The sequence below is a fragment of the Phaenicophaeus curvirostris genome, chromosome 15 (genome assembly GCF_032191515.1).
Source record: "Phaenicophaeus curvirostris isolate KB17595 chromosome 15, BPBGC_Pcur_1.0, whole genome shotgun sequence".
NCBI lineage: Eukaryota > Metazoa > Chordata > Aves > Cuculiformes > Cuculidae > Phaenicophaeus > Phaenicophaeus curvirostris.
Genome location: NC_091406.1, coordinates 6,373,345 through 6,379,515, shown reverse-complemented (window position 1 = coordinate 6,379,515; position 6,171 = coordinate 6,373,345).

Here is a 6,171-nt window from a genome sequence, read left to right as displayed (position 1 = left end):
ACTACAGACTTCACTCAGAAATGGCCTGACATGCAGAGGTCACCATGCATTTCATCGCAGTTTTCCATCCCTACGGTATTGGTGAACACCATTCTGGAAGCAGCCTTTGAATCCTGAAGATGCACAAACCTGTCCCAACAGCTGCTTTGAGATCAAACAACAGCCATAAACAGGTGTAACATCCTTGTGGACAGTAACATTTTATGGACTGTGTTGTCTACTCGCATTCCACCATGATGTACAGCATATCATGCTTATTATATTAAAACTGAGGAGTAATGAAAAATTTACATGTAAGCGATGAAAAAAAAAAAAAGGAGGGGAGAACCCAGGAATTTCTCCTTTCCAACTAAAAACGCACACCCATTTACATTGTTTTGTAAATGAATTTATCTTTAGAAGAACAATAAAAATACTTAAGATACTTCTCTTCAGGACAACCATTGTATATTTGGTTTTACTCTAGAGAGGTGAAACACACAAAGCAGGAATACTTTCTAATTGAAAACATGCAAAGTAAATAGAAGCGGGAAGAGTTCACCTAAAGAGAATATTTGTCCTTATACCCTTCATAAATAGTCTCAGAAGTACCCACCTCACTGGTCAAACCCCAAATAATCTGCTATCTGGAAAGAATACCTCCCCAAAATATATGAAAAATATATGAAAAAAGCTATAAAGTATTGATATTGGTTTTGTCCTGTTTTCTGTATCTCTCCCATCTGTAAGCCATTTGTATGAAGAAAATCTTTGTTTCCAAAGCTTGATTTACTAAAGCTCATTTGTTCCAAAACACAACAGCGCCTTGACACTGTTTATACCAGGGACAGCCAAGGGCTCTGACAAATGAGCTGGGCTGGGTTCAGCAGCCACAGTGGAAGATGTCAGTGGCTGCTTCATCCCTCTGCCAGCACTCACAGTTCCCCACAGAGAGGGCAATGCCAGTCACCCTCCACTCTGGTGGAGCTCAGGGTGAAAACAAGGGGTTTGCCAACATAGATGCAAACCTCAGCCGTGGGACAGGCCACTGAAGACGCTACCCTCTTGGACCACATCCACGAGAGCCCAATTATCAATGCTTTTCTGTAAATACTAAATCCACATTTGAACTACTTTTGCATTTCTCACATGCTTGTTAAAATATAAATCAGGATACAGATATTTTTCTCAAGCTCGTTCTTAATCAGGAGAGGACTGGCCACAAGGCCAAAGCATTTTCTTTTCAGTTTTCAATCTTACTGAAACCTCAGAAGGAAACAATGGCATTAAAACTGCACCCATTTAATCAGCTCTCTTAAGCACAGGAAAAACAGGCAGTTGCTTTTAACAGGACAAAACTCGCCTCCCTTAAACTTCTTTAAAACAAGCGTTGTAGTAGTTCATATTCAGCTGATTTAGCTTTCATCTTTGCAAGGTCAGGGCTAAAATATCAGCATCTCACAGGAGATAATCAGAAAAGTATTCAGAGAGTAAGAATTAGTCACTAGAGTTAAGGAAAGGAGGCAGAGTGAAGTGCTTTCCAAGCACTTCTAGTTCATTAACAACACAAGTCTGAAAGAAAATAATGGAAAAAGTCAATACTTACTTATCTTCATGATACTCTTCCCCTCAAGAACAGAGAGGGGACCAGAGAAACATAAATGTGGTACCCATGCTTAAAACTTAGGATGTAAAGTTTTTCAAAAAGAATAAACCAGCTTAATCATGAAGTGCTTGCACATCATCTCCCTGGCCACCTTAAAAAGGGACCTCCCTGTCTTTTCTATACGGCTTTATTATATATATAAATATATGCATACACAATGGTATGGCCTTACATTCCATTTAAGGATATTTTGCTACATTGGTCAGAGTGCAAAGCAACTGCTTCCTTAAAAGCAGCATTTTTACATCATCATGAAATAAACCTGTAACTTCTACAATTTGCATGACCACACAGAAACAGTAGCAGATTATTTTTCTGGCTTGTAAAAAAACTTTAAAACAGAAGTTCTATTTCAGCAGTTTGAAGATGGAATGTAAAGTTTCTGCTGTAACGTGTATATAAAATATTTATTGAATCATACATTCATGCTGATTCCAATATTAAAAAAAAAAATAAAAGATTTTTCTGACAATTCTCTCCATGGATTTTTAGTGCCAGAGGTTCCACGCTGCAGCCCACACTGCTGGTGCATTTGTGCTAATGTAACATTTCATAAAAATAAGGCAAAGGAGCAGTTTTACAGTTATGCCTTTTATTCTGAAGCATAATCTCTCCCATCTGTGACCTCCTGAGCTCCACCTCACAAAGGAATTCCTACAACAGCAGCAGTATCAGCCTTGTAGCATGAAGCACTCCATAGCATTTGCTCCTAAACTGCTCCTTATTGTTTCAGACTCTTGCAAAGCTAACGCACAGTTCACCTGCATTTCAGAGAATTCAAGATCAAGTCCAGGTAGCAGAAGCAACTCTTCCACAAGCTTGATCAAGAAGGACACATCAAACCTCTAGTGTGTATGAAACCTCCAAGTCACTCTGGTCTTTTCCACAGCAGTAACAGGTATCCAAACAGAGGTCTTTGTGTTCTCTTTACAGTATCCTGGATTTTAAATTCAGGCACAAATTAACAGCAGCACTTTGAAAGCCCAGCTATGCTTTATACTCTCATGGAGGCTGAAACAGGTTCCAGTAAGGAGCTTAGCTGTTTGGGCCTAGGATCCATATGACAGAGAAAAAAAAATATTTAAAAAATGGTTTTTCATGCACCATTTTGCAAGCTAGAACATGGCATTACTTATACACAGCCTTCAAATTCTTTGGTAGATGAATTGACCTTGATGCAGACACCTAAAAAGCATTTCAGAATGTTAAAGGACTGCCACTCACACTGAATCTCAAAGATGGACACGATAAAGTATTTTTTCTCCCAATCAGGTGCTTTGTCAAGTTTGAAATATTATCAGTGGAACAGCAGATCCCATTTGGCTTGGCAAGCAGCATTTTGTTACAGAAAATACAAGGGCAACATCCTGCCCTTCAAATCTATTCTGACAACACACCGTTACTTCAAAATCTGCTGTCGTTAAGGAACGATGGAGTTAAAAAGGATTTTACACAATTGTTTCACTTCTCATAACCAGATAACCTATTAACAAAACCCCTTGCCCCATCTTCCACACAACACACAAATAGGATTATCAAGATCTTATGAGAGCAATTTTTCAAGTTACCAGTCAGGGTAAGAATGGTACTGCTGGGAAGTGAAATAATTACTAAGATAATTACTTCCTGCAAAAGCATGCAACAACTTAGGGAAACTGCTCGCGTGCCATGTGGTCTCAGCTCCACGCAGCAGCATGTAAAGAAACAATTAAAAAAATAATGGTTTTGTTCAAGAACGTTCCTCAGAGATGCAGAATCAGCAGCTGCAGAGATAAACTCTAAATCTTCACACCTGCACTGAGTCACCCTTTTCACCAAGGAAAACTGACTCTCAAGTCCAAAAGGACAATCCTCCTACATACAACACTGCTGAAAAAAAAAAAATCTATTTTGTCCTGAATAAAGTCAGAGCTCACTGTTAACAGGCTCGGTTTCCCACTCCTTTTCAAAGCTCTACAGCAAGCAGCACGTGCACCACCTCCATCCTTGCCTGTACGTGGCCAGGTTACACCTAGAACAAGAGCTTCAGCTCTGAACAAATTAAAAATAGTTAAGAGGGCTCTGGAGAGTAAGCAATATCAGCCCAGATTCTCAACTGCAGAACACCTACACACAAAGATTTCAGTTCAACTTTACAGCACAGCCACATGCAAGTCAGCTGGTGTTTTAAAGTACTCCAGAAGGAGCTTCTCACTACAAAAGAAAAGTGGATAACTAAGCCTGGATAACTGCACTTAATCAAAAAAAAAGCAAAAACAGCACAGCTTCCAGGTCTGGTTTGGGTGGTATTAAGTACTGTAAATGAAACAATTTTCCGCTTTTCTGGCTGATATTAATAGTTTAATGAGTCCAGATCACACTAGTCATATGAAACCCCTTGTGCTCACAGAAGCACAGATCATTAAGCTACAAGGATCATTAAGGTTGTCCCTGACACTGTCCACATGGCTTGCATGGGTGCAAAAGCAGACAATGACAGGTTTGACCAACGTTTCCCCACCTCGTGCTCTCTGAAGAGCACCAGGACACCAAGCGCACTTCAGCAAACCTTGTAAAGCAGAGATGTAGCAGGGAGAAAGTCTTATTCACTTGAGGCTTCCCTGTAGCATTTTCTCTCCAGTTATACTACCGTGGTTATTAGCAGTTAGCCTTCTTCTAACTATCCCAGCTCAATGCAGCCAGCTGAGGAAAATCAAATCATGACTTCTTCATAGCCACCTTCTCCATTAGTGCATGCAAAGCACTGGAATCCTTAGAAAAGAAATACTGATGTTTTAACAGCACAGTCAATGAAGAAACCAGAAGGGCTTGAGTCTGCTTAAAAGTTTAAATAAAAAAAGCCAACGTGACAACATTTTACAGGTCTTTTCAGACTATTTTGTTATTAGCTAGTCATAGAACAACCAAAATGCAAATACTAGGAGTCATTCTATAGTTTGTTCAAGACATCATCAACAGAAGTTGCTTATGAAAAGTGTTACTTTACAAGACATTCCAGGAATATTTCATGTAAATATTTTATCTTACCTGTCATCTCGGACAAGAACATCACTTTCTAGGTCTTTTATTATTTAGTAAATTGAGACTATGATTCATGGCAAAACAAGCATACACTTCACCTTACAGGGTTTGAAATTCTTCACTGACATTCCTCAGCTCTTTCTCAAGCCAAATGACAACAAACCAGAACCGTCCAACTCAAAATACAGAAATGATGTTTTGGGCTTACAGATGCTTTTGCACCCACAGCTCTTTTGGTTAAGAGCTATGAAATCTTCTATTAATAGCACTTCGATAAGTCTAAAATGCAACCTTTTACTGCAGTTTTGGATTTAACACGAAGAACAGCAGAAATGCAACAAAGCGAAGAGAAGTCATAAACAAAGACAGAGTTCAATGAAAACTTCCGTAGCACACCATCACCTCATGGTCAACTCCTGATATTAAAAAAAAAAAAATGCAGAAAGCTGGATTTGTTTTTAGAATAGTACCAGTTGTCACCACAAGAGGAAGTAGTACGTATTTGCAGTAAGCTGGCTGTGAGAGAACATACTACAGCTACTGCTGTCACATTTAGCACTTCTCCAATTCACAAAGATATTTATGCCTTGAGGAATAGATAGCAAGCTACTCAAACTGAGAAACAGTCATAAGTAGGGAAGGGACAAATAGCATAACAAAATTCTGAAGAGGAAGCTAAAACAAAGCAAAAACACTGACATTTATAGTACAACCAGTCTCAACCACTAGGTTTGGCAAGTAAAAGGCAAAAACTACTGTTCTGGAACAGGTAATACCCATGTGCCCCTTGGGAAAGGGCAGCTTTGCTCCAGCTTTAAAGCATGCAAATGTCAAAATATATAACACTGCATATCCACAGCAGTTACATTAATAAATCAAGAGAACAGAAACAATGAACCCTGACGCATAAGCGAGCTTACTACGCAGCTCTTCCTATTACCAAGGGCTCTGAATGTCTGGTGTAGACTCAAAATAGCCATTTTCATCCAGATGTGCAACATCATGTACCACAGAAGTTATAATGCCTTGTGCAGTACAATCTTACAAGGTCTCTTTGATCAAAATTACCCAGTTTTTAATTTTTATTTACAGTTTCATCTTCTTTCAGAGGCAGTGGAGAACACTCAACATTTTTTCTTAATACCATGACAGACAGGCACTTTCTGTACTTCTGACAAAAATGACACCCATCCACTTAGGGTCTGGCAGAAGCAGGGAATGAAATTAATGTCTGAACTGCAAAACTAACTCTTACATACAGTAGTTTGTACTGTAAAGGATGTGACAGAAGTACTTCTGCTTCAGTTCTATTTTTGCAACATTTGTAATGGGGCCTGCCCAGCCTCAGATCAAAGTTATTGAATTCTACATCCAAAAAGCACTTTCTCCAATTATTTAAATGCAGCCAAACTGATTAAGAGGTGGTGAAAACTTCATCTATAACCCCATCTACCTTGTAAACCTTGCGACTGAAGAAGAACCTCTTCCCCTTGGAAAAACTTCAA